We start from the raw sequence: 14,578 nt of genomic DNA on the forward strand, positions 1-14,578 counted from the left end.
AAATACACACTCAATACAATTATTTGCACACGCACTAAAATATTTCAAAACAAGTAAAATTAAACAAAACAAAATCACGGACAAAGGTGCTTGTTTTATGCTTTTCTATTTAAACCATGTTACGGTTCAGATTATGCATGACACGTCACACATTTTTTTTTGAATTTTGTTTTAATAAAGTAAATAAATAAAAATGGGCCGAAGTCACAAATAAATCAACAAGGTGCCGCACAGAAATCCAAAAATTGTACAGCATGACCAATTTTATTCTTTTGGAGCGACTGTCGCGCAAAACAAAAATCACGTGCTCACAGTTGCCCCTCTTTGTTCGGAAACACGAAGAGTTTTCGTGCAAAGATAAAGTGAGCGTGTATGAGCAATTTTTGCCTATGGACTACTCCGTACGAAGCATGTTTTTTAAAAGATCTGACCGAATCTTGCTTCAAAGATTTCCTACATATCCTAGGCTAAACAGGAATCAGGTCAATGTAGTTCGGGAAGTTTTGGTAGCTGGGACTACCATGGGATTGCAATGATTGCTGCTACTGCTGTTGCTGTTGTCACTGCTATGTCACTGACCGCCTTATTACAACCAAACGAAAATTGGAAAATGAACTAACTACTTATATGCATGTCAACTGCTAGTTACAAGATTCCTATCTATGATTCTTTTACGACTTGATCTTGGGTCTTAGCTGATTCTGCTTGTAGACTCCGATCTGAATCTTGATGCTTGCGAGTTGCGGTGACTTGTTTAATCTTCGGGATACCGAATAAAATGTGACTGGCAGAGTTCAGGACCTTAGTCAAATGTTGGAGTCGATCTGCTTTCCCTTTACTCTGATATCTCGGGATATCTTCTTTTGTCTTTTTCTTCTTTGATTCCGAACTGGGATTTATCTCGTGGGTCATTTCGATCCATGTGGCTCGAGGTCAGGACCTGCGGGAGAAAACAAACAAACGAACGAAATTTTCTGCCCCAGTTTCACTAGGAAAATTTCGTTAATTATTCACCAGGAAGTTCATAAAATTGATGAAAGAGGATATGCATGCTCAGTTCAGGGCTGGAGCCCTAACACCGGCTAGCTGGGGAGAGGTTCGGTTTGGGGTTTAAAACCCTAACGCCGAACAAAGGAAGAATTCAGTTTAGGGTTTAAAACCCTAATGCTGATTGCATGGAAAAGCTCAGTTTAGGGTTTAAAACCCTAATGCTGGCTGGAAGGAAAAGTTCAGTTTAGGGTTTAAAACCCTAATGCTGACTAAAAGGAAAATTCTCAGTTTAGAGTTTAAAACTCTAATGCTGGCTGAAAGGGAAAAAGTTCAGTTTAGGGTTTAAAACCCTAATGCTGATTGCATGGAAAAGCTCAGTTTAGAGTTTAAAACTCTAATGCTGGCTGAAAGGAAAAAGTTCAGTTTAGGGTTTAAAACCCTAATGCTGATTGCATGGAAAAGCTCAGTTTAGAGTTTAAAACTCTAATGCTGGCTGAAAGGAAAAAGTTCAGTTTAGGGTTTAAAACCCTAATGCTGACTAAAAGGAAAATTCAGTTTAGGGTTTAAAACCCTAATGCTGATTGCATGGAAAAGCTCAGTTTAGAGTTTAAAACTCTAATGCTGGCTGAAAAGGAAAAAGTTCAGTTTAGGGTTTAAAACCCTAATGCTGACTAAAAGGAAAATTCAGTTTAGGGTTTAAAACCCTAATGCTGATTGCATGGAAAAGCTCAGTTTAGAGTTTAAAACTCTAATGCTGGCTAAAAAGGAAAAAGTTCAGTTTAGGGTTTAAAACCCTAATGCTGATTAAAAGGAAAATTCAGTTTAGGGTTTAAAACCCTAATGCTGATTGGCTGGAGATAAAGCTCGAGAATACTACACGATCTATTTTTTGAGTTTTCTTGTTTCAATAGAAGATAAAAGGGAGTTTTGCGGGAACTTACCTTTTGAGTGAATTCCTTATTGCCAAAATGTTTCTGGTACCCGTGTACCTTCTTCTTTGGGCGACACCCGCTTCTTGCATGGTTGTCTTGGATCATTCCTGTTTCAACTTTTCAGACAAAGAACAATTGTTAGTTCGGAAATGACGGTCGGTTCGGTGACCTTGATCGTTCCCAATTGCTTTGTTGCGTCTCTATTTCTGTTGCGAAGTCCCGCCATTGATTTGATTCGAATGGCGAAACCTTTAGACTGCTCAGGCTTGTATTTCCGGATTCTGTGATGATTTGCCTCGTAAGGCCTCTTTTTTTCTTTTTGTCCCATTTTGATTGAAGGTTCTCAACGGGGATTTTATTGGAGGTGTTCTGTGGGAACTTGTACAAAAGGAAGCTATGTGGGGGGAATATTTACAAAGTGGATTCTTTGTGCGGATTCTGTACAATGGGGTATGCTGGGTTTTTGTTTCAAAACGGGTTTCCCAGGGTTTGTTGGGGTAAGCTTGTTGGGGAATATTTACAAAAGGACTCGCTGGGGATGTGCTGATGAAATTCCAACGGGGATTTTTTTTTTTATATACTGGGGAGACTTTGTGGGGAGATTGTACAAAAAGAGAAACTCTGTGGGGTTTTTTACAGGGGGAAACTCTGTGGGGACTTGTCCGAAGGTGGACTTGCTGGGGAAGATTTCAAGATTTCTCTCTTTCTTCTTTACTCCGGAACACCATCAAACGTCATGATTCATCATGCTTGGGTAATCATATCAACGAGATGAGGTGCTTTCCTTCATGAGACGGGATTCCGTGCAAACAAACCTGCCACCTGTCCTTTCCGGTGTGTCCTGAACTCGGGGTTAAAATGCAAAAGGGATTCGAAAAGAAACAAAGAAAGGGGAAAACAAATCAGAAAAGGAATACCCTTTTCGGGATGAGAAAGACTTATCTGAGGAAGATAACGCTGGCTTTAAATGACATGACATGCTTTTTGGACTGGACGTCTGACCTTCTAAGAGCTTGCGTTTTCCTGAACCAGAACGGATCTGTGATTCCAAACTGGTGGCACTCTGCCGAAACTTTCTTGGGATGGCGTCATTCTTTTTCGGTCAACAGCGCCCTTTGCGGGTTTTCGCCGGCTGACCTCTCTCATTTCTCTTCCTGTCATCGCTTGATAGCACTCTTTGCGAGTTTTTACTAAACAAGCTCTCTCATTTTGGTTTCTCTTCTCCCGTCGCCTCGTGGTGCCCGAAGGTTTTCACCGCCGAGACTCTCTCATTTTATTTCTCTCAACTCAGGGTGTGCCGGTTTCCATTTGTGATGCTTATTGGTTTCCCACTATCTTTGGTAATTGATTTGAAGGCTTGTGCTTGGTAAAGAGAGGTAGATGATACTAACTTCTAAACTGCTCGACGTGCCCCGGTTTCAATTTCAGGGTGAATGGGATTTTATTGTTGGTGTGACTGAACCTCAGGGAGAGGCTGCCTACGTATCCTTTCGGAATCAAGTCAAACGTAGTTCAGGCCTCAATCAAATTTTGTTTTTGTTTTCTTTCTTTGTTTTTTTTTCTTCTTTTTTTTTCTTTTTGTAGAGAGGATTGGGTAGTGTTTGGGGAGTAGTGGGGAATAAAACCTTCGCCATTTTCAAATGTGTCAGGACCACTGGAGTATGATTTAGACGTAGTACCTCTTGACTGCATCTGCATTTACTGCTGTGTCGGGGTCATTTCCTTCGATATCACCTAAATACAATGCTCCTCGCGGCAGTATCTTCCTTACAATGTATGGGCCTTTCCAATTTGGGGCAAACTTTCCTTTTGCTTCTTCATGATGCGGCAGAATACGCCTCAGTACCAGCTGACCTACTTCGAAATTCCGGGGTCGGACTTTCTTGTTGTAAGCACGGGCCATCCTTCGTTGGTATAACTGTCCGTGACAAACTGCGGCCATTCGCTTTTCATCAATCAACGTCAATTGCTCCAATCGAGCCTTGACCCACTCGCTGTCTTCGATTTCTGCTTCGACAATAATTCGAAGCGAAGGAATTTCTACCTCTGCCGGTATTACAGCCTCGGTCCCATAAACCAAAAGATAAGGAGTCGCTCCCACCGATGTGCGTACCGTAGTGCGGTACCCCAATAATGCAAAAGGTAACTGCTCATGCCACTGTCGGGAACTTTGGATAGTCTTCCTCAAAATCTTCTTGATGTTTTTGTTTGCAGCTTCCACAGCACCATTGGCTTTTGGCCGATAAGGAGTGGAATTCCTGTGTGTTATCTTGAATTGCTCGCACACATCTCCCATCAAGTGACTGTTCAAGTTTGCCGCATTATCTGTAATGATAGTCGCAGGAATACCGAAGCGACAGATAAGATTTGAGTGTACAAAATCCACTACAGCTTTCTTGGTGACCGACTTGAGAGTGACAGCCTCTACCCATTTCGTAAAGTAGTCTATGGCAACTAGTATAAACCTGTGTCCGTTTGAGGCCTTTGGTTCAATTGGTCCAATGACGTCCATGCCCCAGGCGACAAATGGCCATGGTGCGGACATGGGATGCAGTTCCGTGGGAGGTGCATGAATCAAATCACCGTGCACCTGACACTGATGACACTTCCGAACGAAGCTAAAGCAATCCTTTTCCATGGTCATCCAGTAATAACCTGCTCGAAGGATTTTCTTTGCTAAGACATACCCGTTCATGTGAGGTCCGCACACACCTGCGTGTACTTCGTGCATGATCTTTCTCGCTTCCTCGATATCGACACATCTTAGGAGATTGAGGTCCGGAGTCCTCTTATATAACAATTCACCGCTCAAAAAGAAACCACTTGCATGTCGCCTAATGGTCCTCTTTTGATCTCCAGTAGCGTGCTCGGGGTATTCTTGCGTCTTCAGGAACCTCTTGATGTCATGGTACCAAGGCTGCGTATTTGATCCCGCCTCGATTACACTGCAGTAACCGTGTCTTTCCTTGATTTGGATTTCCAAAGGATCGACGTGGGCGTTGCCCGGGTAGGGTAGCATAGAAGCCAGAGTAGCAAGTGCATCTGCCAGTTCATTGTGACACCTCGGAATGTACCTGAACTCTATTGAGGTAAAGCGCTTGCTGAGGTCCTCCACATGTTGTCGGTATGGGATAAGTTTGACATCCCGAGTTTCCCACTCGCCTTGAACTTGTCGGATGATCAGGTCAGAATCTCCCATAATCAGTAAGTCTTCGACATCCTGATCGATTGCCATATGCATGCCCATGATGCAAGCTTCATACTCAGCTGTATTATTTGTGCAAAAGAAACGAAGTCTAGCTGTGGCGGGATAATGCTGACCAGAAGGCGAGATCAAAATTGCCCCAATCCCTACGCCCTTGGCGTTCACGGCTCCATCAAAGAACATCTTCCAAACATGTGCTTCTTCCGAGATCGCTTCTACGTTGTTTACCTCTTCATCTGGGAAGTAGGTATCCAATGGCTAGTATTCCTCATCGACCGGGTTTTCGGCCAAATGATCTGCTAACGCCTGGGCTTTCATTGCCGTGCGAGTGACATAAACTATGTCGAATTCCGTAAGCAAGATTTGCCATTTAGCCAGTCTCCCAGTAGGCATTGGTTTCTGAAATATATACTTCAAAGGATCCAACCTGCTTATGAGGAATGTAGTGTGGGCTTGGAGATAATGTCTCAGCTTTTGAGCAACCCATGTGAGAGCGCAGCATGTCCTTTCCAGCAGAGTGTATTTGGCCTCGTAGCCGGTGAATTTCTTGCTCAAGTAGTAGATTGCTTGCTCCTTCTTTCCGGTTACGTCGTGTTGCCCGAAGGACGCAGCCGAAAGAGTTCTCCAAGACTGTTAGATACAAGAAAAGTGGCCTTCCCGGTTCTGGAGGGACCAAGACCGGGGGATTCGAAAGGTATTCTTTGACTTTATCAAAGGCTTCTTGACACTCAGTTGTCCACTTAATCGCCGCATCTTTCCTTAACAGCTTGAATATGGGCTCACACGTGCTCGTCAGCTGGGCAATAAACCGACTGATGTAGTTCAACCTGCCCAAAAGACTCATCACGTCTTTCTTTGTTCTTGGAGGAGGCAAATCTCTGATGGATTTTATCTTAGTTGGATCTAGCTCGATACCTCTCCTGCTTACGATGAAACCCAAAAGTTTGCCCGACGGAACTCCGAAAGCGCATTTGGCTGGATTTAGCTTCAAGTCATACTTCCTTAGCCTCTCGAAGAATTTCCTCAAGTCTTGGATGTGGTTATCCTGCGTCCTGGACTTGACTATCACATCGTCCACGTACACCTCTATTTCCTGATGCATCATGTCATGGAAAATGGCGGTCATGGCCCTCATGTAAGTAGCCCCAGCATTCTTTAGACTAAATGGCATGACCCGGTAACAGTAGGTGCCCCAAGGCGTGGTGAAAACAGTTTTCTCGGCATCCTCTTCATCCATCAGCACCTGATGATATCCAGCATAACAATCTACGAAAGACTGTATCTCGTGTTTGGCGCAATTATCAACGAGGATGTGGATGTTAGGCAGCGGGAAATTATCTTTAGGACTTGCTCTGTTCAGATCTCGGTAATCTACACATACCCGAGTTTTCCCGTCCTTTTTCGGTACTGGAACCACATTCGCCAACCATGTTGTATATTGGACTACCCGAATCACTCCCGTTTTCAGTTGTTTGGTGATCTCCTCTTTAATCTTGTCACTGACCTCAGTTTTGAACTTTCGTTGCTTTTGTTGGACTGGAGGACAGTCAGGATGAATCGGCAATTTATGAACCACCAGATCAACACCTAGTCCCGGCATGTCATCATATGACCAAGCAAACACATCTTTGAATTCAAAAAGAAGTTGAATTATCGCCTCTCGCGTTTTCTTGTCCGTGTGAATGCTTATCTTGGTCTCCCGGATTTCTTCCGGGGTTCCTAAATTTACCGGTTCAGTGTCATTCAGATTTGGCTTAGGTTTATTCTCGAAATATTCCAACTCTCGGTTTATCTCCCTAAAAGCCTCTTCCGCATCATATTCTGGTTCTGGGTTCATTAATTCGCAGTTAAATAACTCATTGTGATCTGGGCGTGAAGTCCGCAAGCATGTCATATTTAAAGCCGCATTATTAGGACTGAAAAGGAAGATAAGAGGAAAAGTAATAAAAATCAGAACAAAAGAAAGAATAGGAAAGCAATGATGATTTTTTTTTTATTTTTGTTTTTTTTTTGTGTTTTTGTATATTTTCTTTGGAAAGTTGGAGGACAACAACGTTTACAACTAGGAATTCAAAACAACAATTGAAAAGAAGAAAACGTTCAAGTTATGTCCCGGAGATAACTTGTGATACAGGAAAGGTGGCAGGGCAGGTCTACCCGGACTTCCGTCTAGTCGGGAATGGCGTGGCCTCCCAGTTTTGAAGTTGGGCGTTCGGTCCCATGTACAGCATCTCAGCAGTGCTTGTGCCTTCACCTGGTTGAACCATGTGGACCTCGTAGAGCATTTCTCTCATCGCCCCACATATTTCCTCGATTTCCTCAGCTGTGAAGACCTCATCATCTTCTTCTTCAGCGTACCTTGGCCTGACGAAAGTCGCATATAAATCCGGCAGTGGTTGAGGCAACTTCCAGCCCTCATTTCTCCTTTTCTTTGCCCATTTTTTGTCTGCTGGAGTAGGTTTGAAACCTAGTCCAAAAGGTTTCTTGATGACTGGTAAAGTAATGGGTTCTGTTATTCCCTGAAGGGTTCGTCCAAGTCCCTTCCCTGGCCTAAATCCGTGTCGGATCATCTCTTTGGCCACCATGACCGAAGCGTTAGACAAGAAAGGCTGGGGGCAAGGTACTCCATCTTCGTGCTGCTCTGCCAGTACCACCTCGAAAGCTTGATAGACCGTATGTTCGCTTCCTTCTCTTGGTTCAAGGTACGGGATGGATGGGTCCCGATAAATGGCATGCTCATCTTCCCCGTGGACCACGATCTCTCGGTCTTCATACTCGAATTTTACCATCTGGTGAAGAGTGGAAGGCACGGCTCCTGCCGCATGGATCCAAGGTCTGCCAAGGAGAAAATTGTAGGATGTGTCCATGTCGATCACCTGGAAGGTTACTCGAAATTCGACTGGTCCTATGACCAACAACAGGTCTATTTCTCCCATGGTGTCTCTCTTGATGCCGTCGAAAGCTCTTACGCAGACATTGTTAGGTCGGATTCTTTCGGCCCCAATTTCCATTCTTTGCAGCGTGGAGAGTGGGCAAATGTCAACGCCTGAGCCTCCATCCAACATTACCCTCTTGACATAATAGTCTTCGCATTTAACTGTTAGATGCAAAGCCTTGTTGTGTGCCGCTCCTTCTGGGGGTAAATCATTCTTGCTGAAAGAGATTTGGTTGACGGCGAAGAATCTCTCTGTCATCCGCTCTAGTTGCTCCAACGAGGTTTCGACTGGTACATATGCTTCATTCATGGTTTTCAGCAGGATCTTTTGATGCTTGGTTGACCTCATTAATAATGACAGCATGGATACTTGCTCAGGGTGCTTGCGCAGCTGATCTATCATTTCGTAATCCGGCATCTTCATTTGTTGGAAGAACATTTCCGCTTCTTCAACACTCACGGGCTTCTTTGGAGGGAAGCGCCTTTGTGTGGCGTTGTTCAGTTCTTGGGTATCTGAGTACCCTCCAATGAAAGTATTTTCTGGAAGTTCTCCCATGACCTCTTTACCTTTGTACATCACCAAAGTCTTTTGATAATTCCACGGCACTGTGGACGGGTTGGTCATTGGCTTTTGTGGCACGCGTCCGATAACCACTGGCTCATTCAGCCGAGGTGGTTGAATCGTCCCCCGGACCACATAGGCCCCTTTCGGCACGTACATAGGCTTTATCTTTTTGATCCCGAAGTTCTGCGTCTTCTTGGCTTGACCTCGCGGTATGTAAAGAACTCCACCTTTTGCTGGTACCACTTTCTTCTCCACCTTCTTTTCAGGCTTGCTCTCTGCAACCTTGGCCTCCTCCCCCTTTTCTGATTTTTGGTCTATTTCAGGCCTCTTCCCCGTGTCGACAATGGCAATTATGGCTTTCAAAGCAGGGTCGAACTCTTTGTCTTCACAAATCATGCCGATCAGCGGCCCATTATTGTGAGCGGGCAATGGATTGTTAGTCACATTTGGGATCTCTTCGTCCCTTAGCACTATTTTCCCCTGCTCTATCAAATTTTCGACCACTCTTTTCAATGACCAGCAGTCGTTTGTATCATGTCCCTCGGCCCCTGAATGATAGGCGCATCTGACTCCGGCTTTGTAAGAAGGAGATGTCGGGTTTTGCCTTGTTTGAGGGATGGGTTGCAAGAAACCCAACTGGACCAACTTTGGGAACAAAGTAGAGTATTGTTCACCGATGGGCGTGAAAGTCCGCCGTCGAGGTGGCTCCTGGGGGCGGTAGTTATTCTGCGGGGGTTGTGGGTTATAGTGGTTGCGGTAAGGAGGCTGATTTCTGGGAGGTGGAGCTGGGCCTCGGTTGGCTTGTTGTGGTGGATGGTTATAAGGTTGGGCATTCATGACCATATAAGGTTGATGAGCATATGCCACATTTGAGTGGGGGTAGTAGTGTTGTGGGGCCCTTTCCGGAAAATGGGGCCTGGGATGACGATACTCCCTTGCTTCAGAGGCTGCCATAGCCGTTTCTTCCTTCTTCTTCCCCTTGTCGTTCCTCCAGACCCGCTTTGGACGGCCTGAGAGGTTGCCCTTATGGCTGCTTGACTCAAAATCCTTCCCGTTTTCAACCCATTTTCCACCATCTCTCCAATCTTGATCGCTTCCGCGAATGGCTTACCCATGGCCGACATCATGTTTTGGAAATAGTCAGACTCTTGAGCCTGGAGAAAAGTAGTGACCATTTCCACTTCATCCATGGGAGGCTTCACTCTCGACGCCTGTTCAAGCCACTTGATAGCATATTCTCTGAAGCTTTCCGAAGGTTTCTTCTATAAATTCGACAGAGAGTTTCGGTCTGGCGCAATGTCGATGTTATACTGGAATTGTTTTACGAAATCTCTGGCGAGATCATCCCATATATGCCATCGGGACATTTCCTGATCCATATACCATTCCGAAGCTATCCCTACTAGACTTTCCCCAAAATACGCCATCAGCAGTTCTTCTTTTCCGCCGGCTCCCCGTAATTGGTTGCAGTATTTCTTAAGATGTGCGATGGGGTCACCGTGCCCATCGTATTTCTCGAACTTGGGGGTCTTGAAACCCGTTGGCAGGTGCACGTGAGGGAACATGCACAGGTCGGCGTAAGAGACGCTCTTTTGTCCGCTCAATCCTTGCATATTCTTCAAACTTTGTTCAAGGCTTCTCATTCTCTTGGCAATCTCATTTTGTTCTGCAATTCTGGGGTTCTGATCCTGCCCGGGTGCAAGCTCGCACTGAGGCGGTAGAGGATTAGTGCTGGTAGCGAACCTAGTTGGTTCCATTGAGAACGATGGTGCTTGGAATGTAAAAGAGGATGAGTCAAAGCTTGGCTTGTACGTGGTAGGCTGTGCCGTAATCGGGCAAGGCGATGCAGTAAAGATGTTCATGCTTGCATCAGTGGATGACATTCGGGGATGAGGCTCAGAAGGCGATCCAGCAGAGAAGGCTGAGGTGGCTGGGTACCCGAATGGGGTAGCAGGATAATTTATGGGGACATTAGAAGTCCCACTTGACCTGGAGAATAATTCAGGGAATCCGGGGACGACACTTGGCGACTCTTTCCCATTATTCCAGTCGTCCAGCATTTCCAACATGCGGAGCCGTAGGATTCTATTTTCTTCCGCAGTCGCGGATTCAGGTGTGAGGACGGCTGAGATCGAGCTTTCCTCAGAAACAGGGATTGTTTGCAATGGAATTTCTGAAGACATTTCCACACTTCCTTTTGACCTGGTGAAGTAAGTGTGAGTACTGCTTCTGGTCCTAACAACAGGTAGTTGAACACCTCTCCTTGACCTCGTGAAGTATGAGTGCGAGGCCATACTTTCACCAAACCAACCGTCTTTCCAAAAACCCTGGAAATGCTCAATGACAAACGCACGGTTAATTTGCAGCAAATAACAGATAGTTAATCTCACGTTGGGCATGATGCACCTATACAGTTAAGTGGATCACTATATGTTTGCTACGAGAGCATGCGTCATTCCGGCATTTTTCCTCTTATTAGTTTTTCCCTTTTTTTCTTTTCTTTTCTTTTTCTCTTTTGTTTTCCTTTTCTTTTATTATTTTTTTTTATTTTGCAGTAAAAGAAATGCGACCGGATCCGATGAGGATTGCCTACGTATCACGATGCCTACGTGAATCAGATCATTACGTAGTTCGAAAAACACAAATGAGCGTAAAAGAAACAACCTCTTTATTGTTGAAACGTTCTATTACAAGCTACATTTTGCAAAAGAAAGAGCAAACTTTGAAAATAAACCTAGACTCAAAATAGACTGAAAATCACCTTGATGAAAAAACAGGCAGAAGATGCTAAAATACAGATTTGACCTATGAATGCATTATGGTTTTAAAAATTGGTTTCCGCGGGGCATCGTTCGGCCTCGCCGCGGTCCTAGGCGTGAGATCCCTCTCAAGTTGCTCCAGCTCGTGCATAGTCTGCTTGACATAAACCATTACTGCCGAGGGGAAGGTAACACTGGACATGTTCTCACATCGCAGACATCGTCTGGTGATGGCATGGGCAATGGCTTTGATCCTATCTCTGGTTTGCTTCTTTTCTATGAGTAGGCGTTTTATCTGATCGCTGCATATCTCGAATACTTGAATATCCTGTATATGCTGATGCTCCAATCGCCGTACTTCCAACTTCATCTGGGCTATTGAGTCATACCAGTATCTGCTCTCAATTTGGAAATCCTTGGCCTGACTAGCTGCTTTGATCTCAAGTGCTGCCATCTCTCTCTTTATCTTAGCAACAGTCTTCTCGTGGTCGCCTTCCAATTGATTCAGGTATCTGCGATGCTTATCTGTTCTTGTATCCCACTGTGCTTTGAGCTCCTGCTATGACGTTTTCAGATTTCTCCAAACCATCTCGCCACTCTCTGATCTCGCTTTTTAGCCTTTTTATCAGGTGCTCGTCTGATCGACGCCTTGGCTGTTTATCTGCATCCAACCTTATCTGTTTGATCTGGGCTCTGAGCTTTTCATTTTCTTGAATCAACCTGTTCCGCTCTCCCAGATCGGTAGCAACTTGCACGTTGTGTTCATATTTCAAGTTTTCCACTTGTTGCTTTAACCTGCTGATTTCGGCATAATAACCTCTTTCCTTTGCTAACCAATCCCAATGCCTTTGCGATGACTCGGTGAAATCCCGGATGTGGGGTCTCTTAGCTGGCCTTTCATGCTCGAGTTCCCTTCTATACCATGCAAGGTAACCTGGCGCCGTTTCTCCTTTGGCTCGATCCCGCACGCAAGTATCTGATTTCAAAAGTTGACCCTCATTCCAGATTTGGCGAATCTTTGCTTCTGGGAACTGTCCGTTAGGACTTATCTCAACTGTTTGAGCGCTAAGATCTTCCTCATGAGGTACTGTCTGGCATCTTCCAAATTGTCTTAAAACTCGGCCGGGTGCGTAAGGTTGAATGCTCTTAATCCCCATCAGCAAGAAATGAGTTTTAGCCGCCGACATATATAAGATCTCATCAACAGGCAACCATCCCAACGTCCATTGTATTTGGCTGGCAGTAAGAGCTTGCAAGAACGAGGTCCATGCCAGGACTCCTTTGGGCCAAATGATCTCTTTGGTTCTCGTGTAAGATTCTTCTATGCGGGTCTTTTCCGGGGAACCATGGCTCAAAATCTCGGAATGATGGCAGAGGTGCTCGGTCATCCATATCTGTAGGAGCAAATTACAACCTTCGAAGAAATTTCCCCCAGCTTTACAAGCTGTGAGAGCTCGAAAGATGTCAGATACCACCATTGGCGCGAGAGTACTGTCACTTTGCGTGAGTAAAGTGCTGACGACCCCAGATATCTTCAAATCAATGTTTCCATCTTTCCTCGGAAATACCAGAAGACCCAGGAACATTATCATGAACGCTACCCGTCTGTGCTCGTCCCACTTCTGACGAACTCCTTTGCTGCACAGTTTGTTGATTGGATTATTGAATCCCCCCTTGTGACCGTATCTATCATATATGAAGCATGGAGTACAGAATCCGGCTGCTAGATCCGGGTTGTGGACTGTTCTAGGTATTTTCAATGAATCCAGGAACCGATGTACCGTGACGACTCTTGGGGCGACCAAGTATTTTTCCCTCAACGGAAGTTCAGTATTCCCGATGTATCCGGCCATTTCTTCCAAAGTTGGGGTGAGCTCAAAATCAGAGAAATGGAAAACATTGTGCGCCGGGTCCCAATAGGTAACCAAAGCTCTTATGATATCTCCCCGAGGCTGGATTTCCAACAGACCCACAAGACCTTTCAGATATTTCTTAACCTCATTTTGTCCTTCAACACCTAGATCATTCCACCATAGCCGTAACTTGACAGGGATTTTGGTCATTATTGAAAAATGTTCATTTTGCATCGTGCTCATCCTGCACATTTATTAAGGTGATTTTAACAAAACGACTTGACTCAAAATATTTTAAACGGAGGGGATCAAGTTTTGAACACGGCCTTTAAACACTTCGGGGGTGAAGAGTTTATGGTTGTGCGGGTCAACTAGACAAAAATGCTAAACAAGACCCAAAGGTGGCTGTTTATGCAAAGTCAGCCTTCCGGCGTCCCTTTCGGGAACATTCGGCTATTTATGATAAAACAACGTCACCTGACTTATTTACGACTCCTTTAAAAATTTGACACATCTTTTATTTATTTATTTACTGACTTTTGGCTATTTAGAAAAATGGGGTTGAACCCGACGAGGGTTGCCTACGTATCTCACATCCGGTGAGAATCAAACCGGCGTAGTTCGGGATATCGTAAAATAGGAAAAATCGAATAAACCTAGAAATCAGGAATGCGTATTTTATTTTTATTTTTATTTTTTTACATTTTTTTTTGAAAAGAGATAAAGATTAAAAAAACTATTTTTTTTTATATTATATTTTTTTTAGGAAAAATTTGGACTATTAGTCTGGAATTCATAAAAGGGGTACTACGAAAGAAACAACACATTTTTTGAATTATGAATTTTCGATTTTTTTTACTTTTAAAATAAATACCTTTTTTTTTTGATTTTGAAAGTGATAAAAGAAAATTTTTATATTTTTTTAATAACTCTCAATAAACAAGACAGTTTTTTTTTTTTTTTAGAAAAATTCCGGCGAGGTTTTGACACTACTTGGACATTGGTTTTATTTTCCAAAAATAAGTAATTATCTCCCCTACGCTGCTATTTTCCCCTTTTTTTAGGAACCGGTCGACATGCGGAACCGAAGCAAATAAATGCACAACACAGATAGGAATGCAGCATGATGGTCTTTTCCATTTCAGGTTGCCTGTCCTAGACGGACCCAACCCCTGTGTTGAGTCCCCTAAGTCAAATGCAATATGATGCAAATAAGCGTTCCTACTAGGGATCCGGCATGAAGTTTCGTTATACTAGGTTTAAACCTTGGTATTTGTTCTAGACTGTGTACCCGAGCGGACAACTCGAGTCGAGGAGGGGGCTACGTACCGGGGACCCG

This window comes from Nicotiana sylvestris, chromosome 6 (genome assembly GCF_000393655.2).
Source record: "Nicotiana sylvestris chromosome 6, ASM39365v2, whole genome shotgun sequence".
NCBI lineage: Eukaryota > Viridiplantae > Streptophyta > Magnoliopsida > Solanales > Solanaceae > Nicotiana > Nicotiana sylvestris.